The sequence below is a fragment of the Equus asinus genome, chromosome 8 (genome assembly GCF_041296235.1).
Source record: "Equus asinus isolate D_3611 breed Donkey chromosome 8, EquAss-T2T_v2, whole genome shotgun sequence".
NCBI lineage: Eukaryota > Metazoa > Chordata > Mammalia > Perissodactyla > Equidae > Equus > Equus asinus.
The window spans coordinates 46762082-46784573 of record NC_091797.1 but is presented as its reverse complement, the minus strand read 5'-3'; the positions used below and the strand labels follow the sequence as shown (position 1 = coordinate 46784573).

The 22492-nt window shown below is 40.5% G+C and overlaps 1 protein-coding gene and 1 pseudogene across 2 annotated transcripts in view; one reads left to right on the top strand and one right to left on the bottom strand.

Moving 5' to 3' along the window:
* The window catches only part of DCDC2 (doublecortin domain containing 2), a 176236-nt gene that overhangs the window by 49905 nt on the left and 103839 nt on the right, over nucleotides 1–22492 (bottom strand). The gene's annotated exons all lie outside the window — the stretch shown is intronic.
* LOC123287702 (small ribosomal subunit protein uS10-like) lies at nucleotides 12673–13490 on the top strand (annotated as a pseudogene).

Below are 22492 nucleotides of genomic sequence, written 5' to 3'. Positions count from 1 at the left end.
TATAACGTGACTATACATCAATTTAGTACCAAATTTGAGAGAATCAAATAAACAAAATGTCAAGCCATCACTGTGAAAAGACATCCCAGTAGCCTCAGTTAGTGATGAGAAATGTGCAAATTAGCTATAAAATAGTGCTATTTATTATGAAACTATCAAAACAAATCAGTCAGCACCTTGCTCACTTTGATTTAACATTGCTCCACTAACAGGTACTGACTGAGCATCCCCCAGATTCTGTGCTCTTTCCATTTAGCGTTATGACTTAGGGATTTCGTCAGTATCTACAACATAAATCTATGTATGCTGAATTTTTGTAAAGATAGAAGACATTCTTCTCTCACATTTTAACCTATCATTGAAGTTCATCATCTAAAAGCTTCATTCCAAAAGGAATAATTCTGACTAATGGTATCTTTCAGTTATCCTTGTTTCTTTCTAAATCGATAAATGAGAAATACCAATAATCTACTTGTTTTAATTATGGGAAGGGGGCAAAAATAATCTTTCATTGGATTTTTCATTACACTGTAATTTTTAAGTGTAATTCCATTGCATTGTGTGGTATGAATTAATTTTCATTGGTTATTATAAAATTTCACATGCTTTCAGTCAAGATAGAAGACAAATATTAGTAAACCAAAGAAAATATCTATTTTAGAAAAAATGGAAATGCTTATTGTTCAGTCAAGAAATATTTTTCCCCAGCATTTATCTAGAGTCAGATGTAAATTACTAATAGTTACAATATTAATGATCATTAGCTAATACTTATTGGATGCTTATTATATGACAAATATCATTCTAAGTATATTACATGTATTAACTCATTTAATGCCCATAATAACTTTATGAGATAATTACCAATGTTACCTGCATTTTATATATGAAAACAGAGGTACTCTGAAGTTCATAGATAGCAAGTGGTGGAAGCAGGATTCAGATCTAGTAATCTGACACCAGAGTTCACATTTTTAATGACTTTACCATGCTTTTAATGGCAGGTTTCTTAATCCTCCAGTCATGACTCATTAGTGGATTGTGACATCAATTTAATGGCTTACAACTAGTGTTTTTTAAAAGGCAAAAGATTTATATGATCTGAAGAGAAACCAGAGTATATACAACTAGTGTTTTTTAAATAAAATACAAAAAAAATAAAAAATGGATTATGGTGCTAGAGTCAGCTTCACGGGCATGTGACCTGTGCAGCCATATAGGGCCCCACTCTAAGAAGGGCCCCCCATTTGGCTTAATGTTCTGCTATCGTCATCTTGAAATTCTTAATAATTTTATCTTTGAACTTGTTTTTTGTAAATGAACTTCAATGCAACAAGGGGGAGCATGTTCATGAGAAAAGGATACACGTACAATAAGCATGCCCGTGGTTCCCTGCCACCCATTCGCATATAGTATTTGCGATGCCCCATAAGCACAGAATTCAGGTGGACCTACAATGTGTGGGAGTTCGTCCAGACTCAAAGTGAGTACAAGACAAGCATGTAATGTCTGTGTCAGAATAAGGGGTAGTGAGCGGCTGGCTGCCTTAGAGGCCACACTTTCCATTAATACCAGAACTCGCTTTCAAGGAAGAGAGCAGGCAATGGCATTCTAAGAAGTAAGAAAGACCAAAGATAAATTATTCCTACTCTTTCTTACTTGCGTTACTTCCCTGTAGTAGACACTTCTGCTGAAAGTGATAATGACACAGAAGGAAAGGGAAACATAAGGCAACCTTGGATAGAATGGTTCCTTCCCCTTTCGGTCCTCCTTACTCATCAACATGCCTAAGATAGAGAGTGTTGGTAGGATATGTGCATATTGAGAAGTGAAATAAACAGTTGAGTTCATTTTAGACAGTATTTCCATTCTTCTGATAAGAACAAAATGTAAATGCAGGCATGAGGTAAGAAACACAAATTGTGTAATTTTGGTGATTCCACGCATGAGTTAAACGCTCTTATATTTTGCATTTAAAACAAGCGTTGCACATTATAAAGATAAATGGTAAAATGCATATTAACAAATTCCTAAGCTGGGGCCAGCCCAGTGGGGTAGTGGTTAAGTTTGCGTGCTCAGCTTCGGTGGCCCGGGGTTCGCAGGTTCAGATGCCGGGCGTGGACCTATGCACTGCTTATCAAGCCATGCTGTGGCAGGCGTCCCACATATAAAATAGAGGAATATGGGCATGGATGTTAGCTCAGGGTCAATCTTCCCCAGCAAAAAGAGGATTATTGGCAGTGGATGTTAGCTCAGGGCTAATCTTCCTCACCAAAAAAAAAAAAAAAAAAAAAAAAACAGAAAAAAGGAAAAAAATAATTTCTTAATTTAATTTTTCTTTACTTAGAATGACAATAACAGCAAATAAAAACCACCATGACAAATCGAGAGAGAGAAACCATGGAAGAAAGGAAAAAGTATATATTTAAGTACGTTTAACAGCACTTTTTTCCTGCTTTTTGAACAAAAGGTCCCACGTCTTCATTTTGCACCAGACCCTGCAAATTATATAGTCAACCCTACGCAGGACACATAGTAAAGGCAACTATTGTTTCACAGAACTGTTATTTTATGAAACAAATACTCATAAACATATGTGGGTGAACTGGCTCATGATATAAATTTTTTTATAGAATAGGTCACAGAAAGTTGAAAAACTACTTCACTACACTGGAGACAATCAATGGCATAAAAACCCTCTCTCCTTGCCATCCTGAAAGATAAGTCACTTAAGAAGGGCAGCAGTTATCTGAATTCCCACTCCCTGTTGTGTTCCATGCTGAGTCTAAGCTCCTTTGCTCAACTGCTAAAGACCATCATAATTTGACCTAACTTCCACTTTCCAACAATTTGTCCCATAGCTCTGCGACCCAGGGGAGGTGGGATGGCTCCTACTTCTCTGTCCTCCCTTCCTCTGACCCCTTGAACTCAACCAACTCCTGCTCATCTCTCACCTTGCCACCTCTGCTGAAGCAATCTCCTCACCGCCACAATGCCTGTCCATTCTTCCAGTCAAGATACAACTCAAGGGCCATCTCCCCAGAAGTCTTTCACTTCTCAGAAATTTTTATACTTACTCTGTGTATCCTATCAGTACCACATTATAGAAAGTTTAGATATTGACACAGAGAGGCTATGAGATTGTTTCACAGTCACTTCTCCCAAAGCCTATGACGTACAACATGGCTGGGCTCCACACAGCACCCAAGCTGGAGCTAGGAGAGGGAGAAGGGATCTAGATTTTTTGAATGCCTACTATGTGCGGAGCACTATGCTAAGCATGCTCCTCACAATTTCCCTGCAAAGCAGGTGCTTTTATCCTACTTTATGGATAAAGAACCTGAGGTTTATATAACTTGCTCAAGGTTGCACAGAGCCAGGACCAAGCTTTTCCCACCATGATGCCTTTTAAATGATACCCAGCCTGGAAGAAGCTTGGAGGAAGCATCAGTGCTACTAAGGTAATTAACTGCAATTTACACCAATTAGACCAGACCTGAACAAATGTTTTAAGAGTCACAGGGGAGAGCTATTTTACTTGTGAATATTCAGGCTGCATCCTAAGTTCTGGATGAGAAGAAACAAATTCAAAAGTTAAAAATGGAAATAGCGGGCCTGGGTGGGGAGGTGGAGGGGCGTGTGGGGGAGGGCAAGTAGTTTTGAGATCACTTCAAGAAAACAACCAAGAAAAAGAGAATATTCTTAAAAATAAATCAAAATTGTAGGACAGTGTAAAAAATTCAGCTTTGTGGGAACAATAGAGAACAGAAAGCTATCAATTACACTTGGGGTAACTCAGGCACAGAGCACAAGGCTTCATGTCTGAGTCTGGTGTGTGCCTTGCAGGGAACTGGAGAAAGAAATGATTGGCGTCTGTGTTTTGCTTAGGAAAGTTTGAGGACGCCATCTGCGAGCTTTTCTTTAAAAATTTTAACCTATTATTGAATCTTCTAACCATCTTTTAAGATAATTCTTCTTCCAGATGAAAGAAAAAATTATATTTTTTCTTAACTTAGGGTTTAACTGTTGGAATCCTTCCATAAAAGGCATAATTGCCAAAATAACCACAGGTTTAATACCTGATTATATCAGAAATCCCGGTGGAAATAAAAATGTTAATGTGAGATATGAGTGTAACATGCACTAATGCACAGTATGAGAACATCCATAACAATTTTATTCTTAGCTCAAAAGTGAAAAGCAAGAGATTTAATTTCAGGGTAAAGAAATTCTGAAAAAATATCTGTTTTCCTCAGATGTTCGTAAAACTTACGTATATTCTTTTTCATTGAAAGAAGAGTTAAAAATAAGAAGGGAGTAATGAGTTGAGCTACAGACATGATAATAATAGCAATATATCCCTAAGGCAGTAGAATAAACTAGAACACAAAAACAATCAAAATATGAAGTCACAAAGTTTTATCATAAAACTATTTTTATTTCCAATCATATTTGCTTATTTGAATATACTTTCCCTTTTTTGGGCAAAAGCTTAACTTTTATTGAAAAATTAGACTGATTAAAGTATATATTTTCACTTGGGTATGTGTGTATAAAAAAATCAATTTACTCCTCTTCAAAAAGTCAGTGGCCAAATGCATTTAGCATCCATTAATGAATTCCACAGCTGGGTTGAAATGGAATCTGGAAAACCTACATCAGAAAACTTTTGGGAAAAGATTTTAAGAAGGAGTTCATAATATCATTGAAACTGTGTCTAACAGAATTGATTTCATTATGAATGCTATTCTAAGAATATTCATACAGTCCAGTTTTACATTTAAACATACCATGTGTTATTCTTAAATACATTTTAAGCTGCACATTTTAAACTAGATGATGAAACCATATGTAACAGTCTTGCATGGTCACAAAGGATGAAGAGGAAAGGCTGGCATTTCTGCACATGCGTGAGCAGGCGGGCTAACTCTACACCAACACAGAGAGCGCTTCATTGTTCCGCTTGAATCGGCAACCACAAACCTGTCTTTCGTGTATCAGGGATCCCCTCTCACTTTCCCAAGTTATTTATATTACAAGATTCTTGCAGGTTGCAACAATTTTACCCTAATGTTGGAAAAGCCTTTGAACTGTCAGAGATAGTACACACTGGCAAATTAATAACTGAATAAATAAATGCACGATATATGACAGACAACCCTCAAAAGAAATTTCTGTGTGAAGCAAACAATCCACGTAAATGTTTTGCACATCTGACTTACTTTCTTGAATTTATTAGCCTGCAAAAAGAAGCCATAAACTGCACTGCACAGGAATCATGCAAACCAGGCTTTTTATAAATCATCCTGTGTCTGAGGATTGGCAACTAGACAATAGTTACCATACTTGCCTATGTAACCACCCAACTGGCACTTCCAAATAAAAACAAAATTGAGGGGCTGACCCCGTGGCCGAGTGGTTAAGTTCGCATGCTCTGCTTCGGGGCTCAGGGTTTTGCTGGTTTGGATCCTGAGCACAGACATGACACAGCTCATCAAGCCATGCTGAGGCGGCATCCCACATAGTAGAACTAGAAGGATCTACAGCTAGAATATACAACTATGTACTGGGGGGCTTTGGGGAGAAGAAGAAGAAGGAAAAAAAGGAAGATTGGCAACAGATGTTAGCTCAGATGCCAACGTAAAAAAAAAAAAAAAGACCAGTCAAGACACCAGCATTTTTAAAACAACAAACAAAAATTGAGAGAAAATCATGAAAACTACTATTCGTTTGAAAGGGTTTAAGAGCAAAAACTGTTCTTAAACTTCACTCTACCGAGCTTTCCCAAAAGTGGGAAATAAAAGTGAGAAGTTGCTTTCTGTAAAGCATTAAATGACCTTGACCTTCCTCTTAATGCAGAGGATTGAGAGAATATGAATCATCTGCAGCTATCCACTCAGCACTCAGATTCCCATCAACCCTCTCAGGAAAGAGAAAAAGAAAGTGTGGGAAGGTTTCTTCCCAACAGGTAGAAGCAGCGTGGAATGGCATCACTGGGGTTCACTGGGAATGGGCTGGAGATCCAGCTTTACGGCGCATAAGCACTTCCACTGGTTTGTCCGTTCATTCATTTGTTCACAGCCTGAGCACCAGCTCTGTATCAGCTGCTGCGGCTGCTCTTTAGGTGCTGAGGATACAAAGGATAAGACAGTCTTTGCCCTCCAGGGAAATGGCAACGTATGCAAATCAGCACAGCAGGTGTTTTAGAGGTCTGAGAGACACCTGCTTGGGGTAGCATGGTGCACAGAGAAGAGCACGGAAGAGATGATGTGGAAGCTGGTGTGGAAGAAAGAGCAGCATGAGCAAGGCCAGGCAAATTATAAAGCCCACTAGGTCAGATTTGCTGGAGGAACTGCCCAGGGTGCCTTATGGGTGAAGCATTGGAAGTAAAGGGTCAGGGTGGTGAGAGAGAAGCCTGGCAGGGTAGGTTGGGGCTAGCTGGGGGAAGAAGCTTTGTAAGCCAAGGGGTTTGGTCATGTAAACGGGAGCCCCTGGCAGGGTTTTAAGCAAAGGAGGAACATGCTGAGATTTGAGTTTTAGAAAGACCACTCTGGAAGCAGTTTAGATTTGAGCTATCCTGGGGAAAAGTGGGAGGCAGGAGAGCCCAGGGGGTGCATCAGTGTGTTGGCCTGGGATGTCAGGGGGCAAACCCTGAGACTTCAACATCTAAGGAGAGGCAGAATAAACAAGAAGGGTCAATGAAGAAGGCTGAAAGACACAGAGAGTAGGAGGAGCGCCAAAGAGGGCTGTGGAAGTTATCAACAGAGAGATTTAAAAAGAAAAGAATGATCAAAAGAGTTCAAAAACAATAATACTTTATTATGCTTGCTTTGTACCAGGCACTTTGCATATATTAACTCAATTAACACTCATATGACTGTGATGATAACAATAATGCTATTATGATCTCATTTTATAATTGAGGAACTCGAAGCAGAGATCATTTAAGTAACTTGTCCAAGATTACACAAGTGTTAAGTGACAGAGCCACCTACATGGGGCAAAGAGGTCAAGTAAGATGAAGCTGTCAAGAGACTATTGGATTTAACCTTCCAGAAGTCAAGGGCAACCGGTGCCAGTGTGTTTTCATTGGAAAGTTGAGAACTGAAAAGCGATTCTAATATGATGAAGCGTGAATTACAGGTGAACAATTAGAGATACCAAGAGTAAAGTGTTCTTTCACAGAAGGCAATGAGATTTGTGTCTTTACTAATATGATCTGCTCAGTTCTCTTGAGCTGAAGATCTTGTGAGCCCGTCTCAAGAGTGTTGTCCTAAGGATGATGCAGCCATTCGCAATGACCTGACTCGCCATACTTCCCTCAAGACTTCCCTCCTCCAGAAAGCTTGTCCTGGCCTCTCCATTTGGTTTCTGCCATCCCTCTTCTGTGATCCCACAGCACCCTGGACCTGCCTCTGTCAGAGGCAGCACTTACCACCCACACTAGAAAGACTCATTAACTCATCTAGCTGTGAGTATCTTGCTCATCATTGTACCTTTAGCTTCTAAGAGAGTTATGAAAACAATCAATAAAATAATAAATGCGTGGGTGAGTGTTTCCGCCTGATATGTGCTTAGAAATATTCCTCTTGGAGTCAAGTAGAAGAAGATAGAGAGAGTAATGAAAATGAAGACATTTATTTTAATTCATAAACATTTTCTGCTCTCAGGTCTCCTCCTCCAAATCGGGGGTCCCTTCCTTATGCAGATTTTTGTTAATGGTGGCTGAGTCTGTGCTGCAGCAAAAATTTGGAAATGCACAGCTGCTGTAAGACACTGGGTGCTCTTGTTAATTTTAAAAATGGAACTAAATGTTTGGACCATTTCAATTAGATATACAAAGATAATTCGGTTGTCAGTAAGTAATTCTTGAGCATCTGCTACATGCCGAACAACTTATTAGGTGTGTTCGATCTGGAACAGGAGCAGACACAAATGAACAAGTTTGTCCCTGATCTGGAAAAGCATGCAGGCTAACTGGATAAACATACATGCATGTAAATGTGTGTGCATATATATCCATCTACGAATATTTAAAGATAGATATTTATAGAGATCTGTAAATAGATAGACCTATCCATATGAAGATGGATAGAAAGTTCATGAAGGAGCATTAAAAACTGAGTATTAACAAGACTACTAAGTCAGTCAACCATACTGAATATATTAACTGGCTCCTCTTCACAACCAGCCCCTAACACTAGTCAGTCAGATTGTTTAACACTTCATTAAATGGCATGGAACTTCCAACGTTGGCAGGTCCATGACTTACTTATATTCTACACATTCATAAACAAAGTCTTAGGAGTTTTGCCTGTGCAATCACACACACACATATGAATGCACATGTTCTGAGACTGTAGCTCTTCAGTAGGTCTGAAACTCCTTTTTCTTTTTTAACTTGACTACCTAATTCAACTTAAATAAACAATCCCAAAAAATCCTGGAATTGATTTCTTGCTTTAAAATCATGTGATCCCATTAATACCAGGGCAGTAAAAACCTTATATGACACCAAATCAGAATGCAGCAAGTCTCTATACTCTTCTACATGTCATCGTGAAAAATTTACATCTAATATTTCAGCCACACATCTGTCTCCTACTGTTCCACTTTTTCTCACTTACAGTCTTAATCACAAATTAGTCAACAAGTATTTATTCTTTGTCACATGTGTGTTCAGCATTGTATAAGGACAAAAAGAATTTAACACAATGTTTGCCCATCAGTGGATTTGTATTCTAATCGGAAGTGAATATCTATTGATTGACAAACTTTCATTGATACCCACCCCCATCCTCCACTACCTAGGTATTATGCTAGCATTCAGGATACACAGATGAACAAAAGACATAGTCCTTGACCTCAAATAGATCATATTCACAATAAATAACATTGTATACAATAGATACCATAATAAAACTATGTACAAAGAGCTAATGGTAGCCTTAACAAGAGTGACTATTTCTGACTGAGGGCTCAAGGAAGATTTCACAGAGAAAATGAAATCTGAGCAAGCTCTTGCAAGGCATTCACAGGGTGGGACCATCCCTGTATGGGCATGAAAAATGAAGAGAAGAGCAGACCTGACAAGACTCACAAGCTATGTGAAAGAGGTAGGCTCCACTCTCGTGAGCCAGAAACTACCGAAGTTTCTAAGCTAGAGTCATGATCTTATCTGTGTTTCAGATGATAGTTTGTGACTGTCAAGAATAGATTAAAGGGGACCAAGCCTGGAAGCTGAGAACACCTGAGGTAGGACTGCTCATAGGTAGAGAGGATATGACCTAGGGCAATGGTAGTGGGGTCAGGAGGTGGAAACTGATTCCAGAGAGATGTTGGAAATAGACCAAACAGCATCCTGTAGGATGCAGCCAGGAAGAAACACAGCTGAAAGGCTACTCAGGTCTCTCACTTAGGCATCTGAGTAGAATATACTAGGAAGACATAATTGGAGGGGATCCAAAAAGAATGGGTTTAATTTAGAATCTTTTAAGTTGGAAAATCCTGTGACATCAGTGAAGGCATGCAGGAGGCAGCTGGGTTGCTGGGCCGGTGTTCCAGGGACATACTGGAGGCTAGAGATAGAGAAGAAGAGGGAGTCTATCACGTGACTCTCAGGGACACTACACCTAAAGACAGAGAGAGAGAAGGGGGCTGATCTTTCTTAGACCGAGAAGGAACAGAAAGGAAGAAGGAAATGCAGGAGACAGGAAGATCACAAAAACCAAGGGAAGAGGATTTGAGACGATGGCAGTGTACCCACAAAACATCAGCATGATGTGCTGATTTCATTGAGCAATAAATAACATGGATATCTTTTGAAAAACCAACCTCTATCTAAGACGCCAGTTTTCGACTCAGTAAGTAAATGTGAAGGGTTAAGATTCGTAAAGGTGAGGATTCTCAAGTCTTCCCAGGGGAAGTTGCCTTCCTCTGGACTTTCAGAGTATGTAGATTCTGGAAAAGAACAATGGAGGAGCAGGACATTCCAGGCAAGAATTAAAAATAGGAACAGAGCATTGGAGGAGCAGGGATGGTCAAGGGACCTAACTAAAGAGACTAATCATCCTGGATTAATGTGGAGGGGTAGTGGGAGATCAGGTGGCATCAGTTGAAAGCGTGATTGGAGCGGAGAGCCTTGGGAGTCAAGCAGAGACGTTGGGACTATCCTAGGTCAAGCCATAGCTACACTGACAGGTCTTGTCTGCCGGGAGTTCCCTGCTGTGTAGCAACAACTCCCAATTATTTTTGGCAACTCTTCCCATACTAGCTCCTGCCCTGATAACTGGCTGGGAAGACAGAATGACAGAGTCGGCCTGCTGGTTTTGTTAAGGGCACATGCTGCAAATGACCCGGCCTGCCCATTTTTCAGCCAACCCTGCCGGCCCAATGTTCACAGCCGACTGTCCCTTGATTAATCTCATAAGCAGAAGGGGGCATGTCAAAGAGGTCCAAGGGCTTACCCCTCGGAAATTCTCATTACCCTGACTATCAGGGTGGGAAGGAAGAGATGAAAGACCTGAACTTGCTCACTGCTTTAAAATCACTCGAAGGTGGTGATTCTTATACTTGCGATTCGATCTTAAAAGAAACTTGCAAGGCAAGAAAGAACACTGTTCTCTTTTTTCTCCCACCTCCTTCCCTCTCTTCTGTGGTTCGTGCAAAAACACCTGTGTTTTAATTCATGGGCAGAACATTGGGAAGCTTCAATCATCTTCTTTCACGATCTCTACTAGACACCCATAGTAGCAGATTAGACATGAATGATCAGAAAGGGGTTTTGCTCTGAAATAATTAGGTGAAAATCAGTTCTGGCTTCTTTTTGGAATCTGGAAACCTCTTCCTACTGCAGATAGGAGCAAAAGGTTACAGTAAATTTGAAAAAATGTCTGCACTCGGCTTGGAGAAATTTACACATTGGCTTTTTAAATGAAGGCACTTTTTCTAGCATTAATTGGAGATTTTAAGCAGCAGGTGGTGGGATTTCATTTTATTTTGTAAGGAAAAGTCTAACAGTTGTCAAAGGGCCTGGGTAGAAGTGAATTATTTTGAGTTTTTTCTCCAGCTCTCTGAAATGAAGCTTTTACTGCCTGCCGCGTAATGGCCTTCTTTTGCCATGTAAATGTGGGATCAATCTAGTTTTAAACAGAAAGATTTTTTCTAATGCATTTTTGGTATTTTTCAAGCTGTGATACAGCTGATAGGAGTTCTTATAAAATGTGAATTACAGGAAATTCATATTTATAAGCTTCTGCAAGTAATTTTAGGGCGCTGACTTTTTAAGCATCTGCTAACGAAGAATTCCAACAGCAGAACCGTGAACTCACTTTTCACCTTTCCATCATGCATCTCTTTCCCTAACCCAGGCCCTGGCGGAGTAACCACGGCTGGAGGCCTTCGCAGCACAGGCCTCATTTTGTGGGCTTCTGGTCACTGTCCGGAAGTGAGGGTGTGACTCAGAGGGTAGATGTCGGCAATGGAGGAGGGACGGGGTTACGGATCACAATCCCTGAGGGACGTCTACCTCCCTAACAGTTCTATAGTGGCCACCGCCAGGTTTGACAGTCACGGACTTCTAAAGTGTTTTGTGGTTCTGTTTTTGGCTTTTAATTTCGCCCGGGAGAATACTGGAAATCATAACACTGCAAAGCAGACACACGACAAAAACACGTAGAGGGGTCTTCCCTTGCTCTTCTGTACCGGATTCCAATTGCTGCTGTAACAAATCACCACAAACTTCGTTGGCTTAAAACCACACACATTTATTATCTTACAGTTCTGGAGGTCAGAGTCTGAAATGCGTCTCTCCGGGCTAAAATCAAGGTGTCAGCAGGGCTGTCTTCCTTTCCGCAAGCTCAAGGGGAGAATCCATCTTCTTGCCTTTTCCAGCTTCTAGAAGCCGTCTGCGTTCCTTGGCTCCTGGCCCCCTTCCATCTTCAAAGCCAGCAATGGATCATCATCAAGTCTTTCTTACAACGTCATCTCTCTGGTTCTGACTCGTCTGCCTCCTTCTCCCACGTGTAAAGGACCCTATGATTGCATTGGACCCACCAAGGGAAGTCAGGCCCATCTCTTTGTCTTAAGGTCAGCTGATAAGCAACCTTGATTCCCCCTTGCCTAGTCACATAACATATTCACAGATCCTGGAGATTAGGATGAGGGTCTTGGGGGGCCATTATTCTGACCACGACGTTCCCATTAAATCTTTCAGAAAAACAGTGCAGAAGGTTTTCAAGACATTTTCAAAGTAAATCAGCTAGTCAAATAGAAAAGCTGGTTTAGTCTGCAGGAGCAGTTGCTTCAGAACACTCAGATTCTAACATGATAAAAAAATCCCCAATACTTATGACTATGTCTTCATGCAACCTGTAAGAGAAGGGGAATTGTAAATATTTTTCCTTTACACTATTTTATACTCACGTCCTTTAGAACCAAACAACCACACTTATCCCTGACTCTTCTCAGCATTGTAGGAGAAGCCAGAAGGTGCTGATCCAGCTCCCAGTTCCTTTTTGAGAGGCCAGCTTCCCTCTCCACCCACCCTGCCTGCTGCTTGGACCACGCTCCCTTCCCTCCCCTAGACTGGAACATGTGTAGCACTTCTCTCCCAATCCCTAATTCTCCAGAACAAAACGCCCTAGTGAAATTTTCCTAAGGGATTTTCCTGTTAGGAACAAGAGAAATAGTTGTGGGGTTTTTTTGTTTGGTTTTTGTTTGTTTGTTTTGCTGACGAAGATTGGCCCTGAGCTAACATCTGTGCCAATCTTCTCCATTTTGTATGAGGGATGCAGCCACTGACGAGTGGTGTAGGTCCACACCCAGGAACAGAATCCAGGCCACCAAAGAAGAGTACACTGAACTTAACCACTAGGTCATGGGGCCGGCCCCCCGTTGGTTTTTTTTTTTTATCTTTCTTCTCTTTGAGGAAGGTGCTGTCACAGCTGCAGCAGCTCCATCTGCCCACTCCTGCTCCTGACTCACTGCTCTTCACTCTCCCCCAGGAACAAGTCAGAAAGCGGCACCGCAGCCATGGCTTTAGAGATACCAGAGAGACACCCGTGGAACCAGAAGGGGAGATTCACCAAATTAGAATCACTCTCACCAGCTGCAAGGTCAAATCTTTGGGGAAGGTGCATGCTAACTGGATCAGGTGTAAGGAAAAGCGTCTCAGAGGGAAAAGATCAGTTCGGATGCCTACCACAACTCAGAATCATGACAAGAAAAGCCCCTGTGATGAAGGCTGTAAGACGTGGGATGGCTTTTAGATGAGGATCCATAAGCAACTCATTGACTTCCACAGTCCTTCCGGGATTGTTAAGCAGATTACTTCCACCAGTAGTGAGCCAGGAGTCAAGGCTGAAGCCACCACTGTAGATGCTTAAATCAGCCTTTTTAATCAATCGGTTATCAGTTGTGAAAATAAAAATCTTTTGTTAATTCAACGATAGGTACTGAGCACGAACTATGTGTCAGGCTGTGTTCTAAGTACTAGGAATATGAAGTGAACATAAGCAGAAATCTTGGGCCTCGTGGAGCTTGGGGGCAGGAGGGATGATGGAGAGAGATGATAAGCACAATAAGCGGGAATATTATATCATAGAAGGGCTGTCAAGTGCTAGAAAGAAGATGCCATTTTAAATAGAGTAGAAAGGATAGGTCTCACTGAAAAAATAACATTTAAATAATCTTGAAAGGCATGAGGAATGGATATCTGAGGAGAGAAACATTCTCTCCAGGCAGAGGGAATGGCTGGTGCAAAGGTCTTGAGGAGGAAGCAAATAGAGGAAGTCATTAACTGTTAAGAGGTTAAAGCTTTTTCGCTACAAAAGCTCCCCCTAAAATTCATTTGAATGCAAAAAGACTAGATCTGATCTTTTAAAATATTCTCCTTTATTACCATCAGCATTTTTTTATCTTAAGACTCTGTCACTCTGTCTAGTCAATCCTTTTTTTTTTTTTTTTGGAGAAGAAGATTGGCCCTGAGCTAACTCTGTTTCCAATCTTCCTCTTTTTTGTTTTTTTTCCCCCCAAAGCCCCAGTACATAATTGTATATCCTAGTTGTTGGTCATTCTAGTTCTTCTATGTGGGATGCCACCACAGCATGGCTTGATGAGCGATGTGTAGGTCTGCACCCAGGATTCAAACAGGGGAACTCTGGGCCACTGAAGCAGAGCACATGAACTTAACCACTCGCCTACAGGGCCGGCCCCTAGTCTATTCTTATCAAATATTCTGTATAGGCCATGCTCCATTCAATACAGTAGGGTCCAGCACCAGGGACCTAAGAGAAACTGGAAGAAGTCATCACCGAGGGGCAAAAATGACAGAGAAAAGGGGGCTTTATGGAAGACACACTTTGCCTGACCCGCGGCTTGCCCTCCATTTAGGCAGAATTCCAAATGCAGAAACAGGAACAGTGAGACTGTCTGCGCTCAGACACAGCTCTCTCTCTTCCTGAGTCCCCTTCACAGCCATGGCAGCTATCCAACCTGGGTGTATTTCTCTATCTGTTTCCTGGCTTGTTGTCCATCTCCTTCGTGAGAATGTTCCCTCCCAAGAGCAGGGATCTCACCTGACTTTCCCATTCCCGTATCACCAGGAGGACTCTGGCCCTGTCTAGCCCTCAGTACCACCATATGTGAGACGTTCTTTCTGAGACCAGGCCAGGAGCCTTGGTGACAGAAGCAGGCCCGTGAGGAAGGAAAAGATACCAGGTTAGAAGCAGATTCTTTCTCTGGAAAAATACTGCAATTTCTACATGCGAGAAAAGTTTACTTTTAAAAGAACATGCACCTGTTTCCTGACACACTCCTTTTCAGCCCGCTCAGACGTGCGTCTTGTTGGGGCGAAGAAAGAGCCCTCTCCCCGCCTCCCACCACTACCATCAAGTGCCTGCCTTTTGTCAGGCCTCGGGGAAACTTCTCTGAGGACAGTGCTGTCTTCCTCACTCAAAGGCAAAGTAGTTGAGAGGGGAAGGGAAGTAATGGTGAGAGGCATTAAAAAACCAGAACTATAATTATTTATGTGATGAAAAAGTTGTTCTCGGGATGCTGTGCAGAGACACGATGTGATGGAGCTATTCCCATCACATTAATAATAATAATAAAAAGGCCTTCACCTCCCTTGACAAGAAGCTGCAAATCTAAATAATTTTATCTTCTCCTCCGAATATTTCCCAGGATACAACAGTAGCTCTCAGGCAGAGAGAAATTATTCACTGAGAACATTAAAATACTCCCTTTCAAAAATGACTTTGATATAGTATTTGTTATGTGACTTCGGTAATTTCGTGTGTGTGTATACACACACACACGCACGAACACACATATATAAATTTCTTTTATTAAAATGCTCAATTTCGTTGATGGTGCAGTTTAAACTTTATACAGCAATTTTATCCACCGTAACAGATATAAAAAGATACATGTCTGTGCCACCTCTAAAACATCAGTAATATCAGGCAGTCAAGCAGTGCATTTAAAATTTTATTTATCTAAAATGTCATAAAACCAAAGTACCACATCTCAATTAACCAGGCACAGAAATAGTTTATTCTCCTGCCCCACAATAAATACTAACTCATTAAGTTTTGAAACACCTAAGCAATGAAAATTTATACCTCCCCTACAAACAGAGGAATGTTCTCTCGTTTACACGAGCACACTGCTGTCGTCATATTTCAGAACTTTGTCTTCTGTGCAAGTTCACAAAGTCAACTCAATCAGCATGTTCAGGCACTAAACAAACTCACAAATACTAAAGTGTAAGCCAGAAGGCCATCAAAATTAATTAGATCATTATATTTTAGAGCCTCAAAGGATTTTAGAAAGGAAATGGCTCAACCCTTTCATTTTCCAATTGAGAACAGAATTGTGGAATAATTTGCCCAAGGCACGGCTAGACCCATATTTCTCACTTACAGGCAATGCTCTTTAATTTAGAGTAGGCTGTATCTGTTTGATAGATAAAATATTCTTTTGGGGTTGAGCACGGCTAGTCAATTCCTAATGTTGCTTTAGGAACCATGGAATTGTCTCTATAGCTTAACACCGTGCCTTCCAGAGGGTCAGTGCTCAAAAAATAGATGCTAAATGTGAATGACTGAATGGAACTCTTGGAAACAGTATTATTTGCTTCCAATGACACTTCCTCCTGGCCATGGGACAACCTAGCAAACTTTCCTTTCTGTATCTGCCCAGGAGCAACCTGGGAAACAGCTCTCCCGGTCTGAAGCACATTAGAGCAGGACGGTCCTGGGCTGCACTTGATGGTTTTCCCTATGTCAAACTCTTTTTCTTTTTCTATTTCTAATGTGTTTTCAAGTGGACAGAAACTCAGTAGGCAAGGAATCCTATCTGATTACGATGGCCATCAGACTTTGCGAGAAAGTTCTGATAAATCAGTCTGCCCCTATTCCAAACGCTATGTAATTTTTAAATTTAGGTGTACTGTTATGTTCATTTCTAGAATAATACTATTAGCCTCACAATTAGCTCAACATAAAACCAAGGGAGAGTTGGTTTTCTGGACCTTTGCCTGATTCCCTTCATAAATAACCTATACTTTTCATAAACTGAGCCTCTGCCCCTTCTTATGTGGCGTGGCTGGTTCTTGCTTTTGGTTTGTTTGAATAACCACTGCTTCATAAAAATGCTAGCACTTATCATCGGTGCCGTTCTTTCTGATATCTGACCACTTGCTGAATTTACTGTCACCTAGCTCAAGGATATGTCTCCTTCCCCCGATGAGATTACAAGCTGCTTCGTGTCAGGAGGCACATCTGACAGAAGGCACAGGGAGGAGCCAACACATCCATCTTATTTTACCTCAGGTTTAATTGTTTGAAGCTATCAGAAAGAAAGAAGCAGGTAAAAAGTGCTCTCCGGTCAGGCAGTTTAATGAGACATCCACTCCTTCCAGAATTGTTCATGCACATTTAGGAAAGGATGCCATAATAGAATGAAGTCCAAAATAAGTTCACTTAGCATGTCCTTAATCAGAAAATTTCTTTATTTCTTTTTTTTTACAGCATTGCTAGTTTGATAGATAAGGAAAACATCAAACATAGAATATTTGCATTTCAACATAATAGTTCATGGATTCACTAGTCCACATATCTATGTGTATATCACGGTAAAATGACATATATGATGCACATGAGTTGGGAAATAAGATGATTATGTGAATGTAAGTAGGCTTATCCATCCATTATTTCACTCAACAAATATTTACTGAGTATTTACTAAAGACCAGATTAAATGCAAATTATACCAAAATGAGTGAGCGACGGAACCTGCCTTTAACTAGGTCGCTATCTAGTGAGGGATGGACATAAAACGTGAATAGAGTTCTGCACAAAGGCACGTAGATAAAGACTAACAAAAGGTATATAAGTAAAGGTATATAGATACATAACAAAGGTAGAGGTATATACAAGAAGGTATATAGATAAAGACTAAGAAATTGGACTCGGACGGGAGCAGGAGGCAGACCACAGGAGACAGTTCGGGGAATATCTTAGGGAAGGAATGCACCTAAGCTGAATCTTAAAAGAACAAGCAAGTCTTCACAAAAAGAAGTTTGGGTAGCAGTATGACTGGGGAGAATTTCAGACAAAGAAGACCATAAAAACCAACAGATAGTATGGGGCCTGGAGGAAACCACAAGCCATTTAATGTTGTGAGAGTATCAAGCCCAGTTTAGGGAGTATTGGAAGATGACGATGCAAAAGACAGATTGTGAACTTGAGTGCTATGCTGAGGATCCTGGACGTTGTCCAGCACGTGACAGGGAACCACTGGAGGGTTTTAAGCATGCGAACCACACATCGTCAAATCTTTCTCAGCGAGATGACATTGGAAATGAGTGCAACGCAGAACTCAGGGGGAAAGACCAGAAGCAAGGACATCTGTTAGGAGGTTACTGTTGCCTGTTGAGAGCAAAGGAAAACCTAAATAAGGACTGTGGGAGAAAGATGAAAATCAGGGAACTTTCCTAATATTTAGTAAGTAAAATCAGCAGGACATGGTGAACAACTGGAAATATGTGGTGAGGGGAAGGAAGAAGTCAGGATTGTGCCTAGATTTCAGGCGTAGGTGGACAGAGATGACATTGATCAAGATAGAAAGTTCTGGGATGGAAGATGTTTAGTTTGTTTAGTTTAAGGAATGTTGTGTACAAAACCTTTGAACCCTCCCCCCCCACCAAAAAAGCTCATCAGTGTCCAGGTGTTAATTTGAAGAAGAGTCTCTCTGATTGACTCCTATTTGTTTCAATAAACTTATCAAAATAATTGGATACCACATAAGTAGCACACTGCCAAAGACCCAGATTATGGTAAGATGGAAAAGATAAAAAATAAATAACAAAATCAAGACCCAAAATGATCCTGACAGGCTGAAATATAGATCAAGAAAATTAAATTTAATAGGAAAACATGAAAAATCCTGCACTATGAGATGGAGAGAGGTAACTTGATAGTTGTTCATATGAAAATTTTAGTAGCACTTAAACTTAATATAACCTATATTGAGTCTGAAAACTTGAACTCCATTCATAAAAATCAGTAATACATTATTTTTGTGTGTGTGTGAGGAAGATTAGCCCTGAGCTAACATCTGCTGCCAATCCTCCTCTTTTTGCTGAGAAAGCCCGACCCTGAGCTAAGATCCGTGCCCATCTTCCTCTACTTTATATGTGGGACGCCTACCACAGCATGGCTTGCCAAGCGGTGCCATGTCTGCACTCGGGATCCGAACCGGTAAACCCCGGGCCTCCAAAGTGGAAAGTATGAACTTAACCGCTGTACCACCAGGCCGGCCCCTGTAATACATTTTTTAATGATACATTTTTCAGATTGAGGTGGGCCACAAAACCCTCAAAGTCCCATCGGAATGTTTCAGTGGCCACCACAGTAGATAAGGAGGGACAGCATGGGCAGATGGCTCTCTTCATCTGACCAGTGAACCAGAAAACTCCCTTCAACCAGAAAAGATCCCCCTTTATCTATTATATAAAGTGGTTTTTGTGTAATATTTCCTTTAATGAAAGGTTCCACTTCCAAAATCACTCATTGTGATCCTAGGGTATGATCATCCCATAGTAAATTCTGCACAAGTTAAACCACATCTTCAATGTTTGTGTTTGGTTCCAGGCCTCTCATATTCAATGACCACTGAAACACCCAAAAGTTTACAGGTAGAATGTAAGGAGGATGGGAAGAGCCAGAAATCCTTCTCTCTTAGGAATGGTTGAAAGAATCAGGATGTTTTAGCTGGAGAAAGACCAAGGTGAACATCAACACCTATCTCCAAATATCTAAAGGGCTAGCAAGTGGAAGAGTCATATCCTCCACGCAGTCCTTCTGATGACTCCGTAAGGAACAAAGTGGGGAGACGACACGGAAGTAGATTCTGGGCCAACACAGGAAGGGATTGAGCACATTCAGAGTGATAGAAATGGTTGCCCTGGGAGGACACGAGCTCCCTGAACGTGAACAGACAATTCCATCTGCTGGAGAAAAGTTTATTCACCTTAAAAACTTCATTTTGGAATTCTAGAATAAAAGACGTGCAAAATCCAACTATATTCGCATTTGGTGCCTCAACTCTGTGTGAAACTACTATACTTCCTAAAGTCACTCATTTGGCAAGTGTGGAGCATTCATGTCAGAACATGAATATTTTCAAACACGAACAAGGCATGATCCTGGACCTCAAGTAGCTCACAGTACATCACAGATTTGTGAACAAATTATTATCGCAGGTGTGATAAGTACAATTGAGGGAAGGACAAATTGAAATACCAACATGAATGATATTCCCTTCAGGTGTATCCCTATAGGATCCCATCCTTCTCCTGCTAGACCCAACTGCCTGATAGAAACTCATTTCTCTCTGGCACCAATGTCTTCTTTTCAATCAAAGGTGGACCACCCAGGATCAAGGTCTTTTCTGATTTTACTTTGTAAGTCTGATTCACTCTAACCGTTGTAGGCACAAATTGGGATAACGGCTTGGTTCACAGACAATCCTCTTTTCCTCCTGTAACAAAATTACACCTCTAAACACTGAGGTAGGCCTGTACCCAGCTAATCATAAATCATCATTCCATGGCCATGATAGGTCCACAGGGTAGACACAGGATATTAAAGTGGGCCAATCAGAATCCTTCCCTCGGATTTTTTTTTTCAATCTAAAGTTAAAAGAGGAAAGTTCTCTTTACTCTCATGTTCCTGGGCTAAAAGGATATAATCCAGGAGCTGCCTACAGCCGTGTTCCCCACACCGGAGGGAAGTTTGTGTGCAATAAGGGAGAATGAAGCCAAGGGGCTGGAAGAATTAGAGCTGAAAGATGCAGAGAGAGTGTTGTGTATGGTTGTGTGCCTGGTTCCAATTTCTGAAGTCCCTGACTTTGCCCTAGTCTTTAAAATTCTTCTTTTTTCAATTCTGTAAATTACCTATTTCAATATTCTAAGTCACTTTCAACAAAAACATATGCATAATGAAATCACTCTATAAAACAAAACTTAGAAGATAACACACCAATCCAAGCTGATGTGAGGTGTACAACAGACTGAAACAAAACAGATTATGTGTTTCCATTTGTTCAACTAAGAACATTTCTGAGCACAACAATGTGACAGGCCATGTGTAGGTGCTGGGGATAGAGTAGAGAAAACTGATATATAAACCAGCAAGTACAGGTGTATATAATATAAGTGCATATAGATTTGAGTACAGATGTAATGTAGTTAAAATATGCATAAAGATAATACATGGCATTATTAGCAAGTAAAAAATTCAAAACTTTTTAGAACCAATGAAGAGTGGCACCGACCAGTTAGAAAATCATAAACAACTAATGTGGCTACTGGCCACAATGATATGTACTAGCTGAAAATCAGCTCTGATTCTAGCCAGATTACTTCTTCTAATTCACCCTAAAAATTAATTATCATCCTTGAATCCTCACTGGCTTTAAAGGATACATCAGAAAGTAGGAAGAGGTTAGAAGTAGTAATTGAACATTGAGTTTATGCCAGTTTTTCTGATTACAGGCATCATGCAATTTATCTCCCGCTAATTGAACTGTAAAGTTATTTCCATGGGGGTTTTGGCCTAAATTTGAAATGGGTGGACTTTTACAAAATCATTTGGTCAACATGGTAAGAACAGGCCTATTCAGTCATATTGCTTTTCAGGCTATTTCCACGAGCTAATTTACATAGTGGACCTAAGTGGTGGAAAATCATTAATGTTATTATTTTGATTACTAGGCATTTTGGAATAAATGACTTACAGACTAGGGGACTAGCTAATTTCAAAATCAAAATAATCCAAAAAGGCTAATCAGGGCTGTGCCATCACACACAGGCTGGATTGATAGAACGTATTTAATAGCATCATGCTGGGGGCAGAAACAAGAGATAGCCCACACAGAGAAGTACCAGATAAAGCTGGGAAGACAAAAAAAATCATGCAGCTGAGAGTTTAGGATATTCATAAAGCTTCCACCGCCTAAAAGCAGCAGGAGTAACTTCATTTCAATTAAGAGAATGGGAAGGAAATTGAAAATTATAACAAGATAATGGGCTCCTGCTTGGGAACAACTATTTGTGTAAATTCAGAATGTCTGGTCACAAAGTGCTTGATACTGGCATCAAGACAATGAGGAACAACGAAAATAATTTGTAAATGCTTCTTCGGGTGAAATCATTTTTCGCTAGTTGTGGGATTCAAGGAGCTGTCGATCCCTGGAACAGAGCACAGGCTGAAGTTTTACCAGCGGTTTATAAGACCTGGGGCCTTCAGCCAGATGGGGCTGGAAATGAAGCAGTTGGATGATCTATGCTAGCTATGCAGAGGGTACGATTAACCAAGATAAACACTTAAGGGGGAAAAAATGGCTCTTGTGTTTTCCTTTGTCTTGCAGGCCTTTCCACGACTATGACCAAAAAGAATAGAAAAACTGTGAATCCTAAGCTTTTACAGTGCTAGCATTTTCTACGTGAGCCTCCAGGAGGACAGGACATTTTACATAAAGATATTTCATGTCATCACACGCTAAAACTTGACTATGTCTCAAGATCAGGTCTCATTTACAGGTCACAATAAAAGGTACGCCGCCAGCTTTCTTTGTATTTTTACAAGAAGGTTTCAATGAAGAAGTGAGAATTAAAAGATATGGAGAAAAATATGCAGAGAATCATATTTTTAAAGTACATATAGCCTCTGGAATTTTAAAGTAATTTCCAAAATATTCCCTAACTACAAAACCTTTAGAGCAAAAAAAGAAACCCACTATTTTTCCATATTCATGAAAAGTTCACTAGGGAGGATATTTAAATATCTTTTGGCAGAGTTTTTAAAGACTTCCAAAGCACTCCAAGAGTAATCTCAAAAGAGTTTATTTAAATAGCTACCCTCCTCCAAAGTTCTTCAAACCTGTGATTGTTTGCTTTATGTCCTTCTAAATTTTAATGCATTAT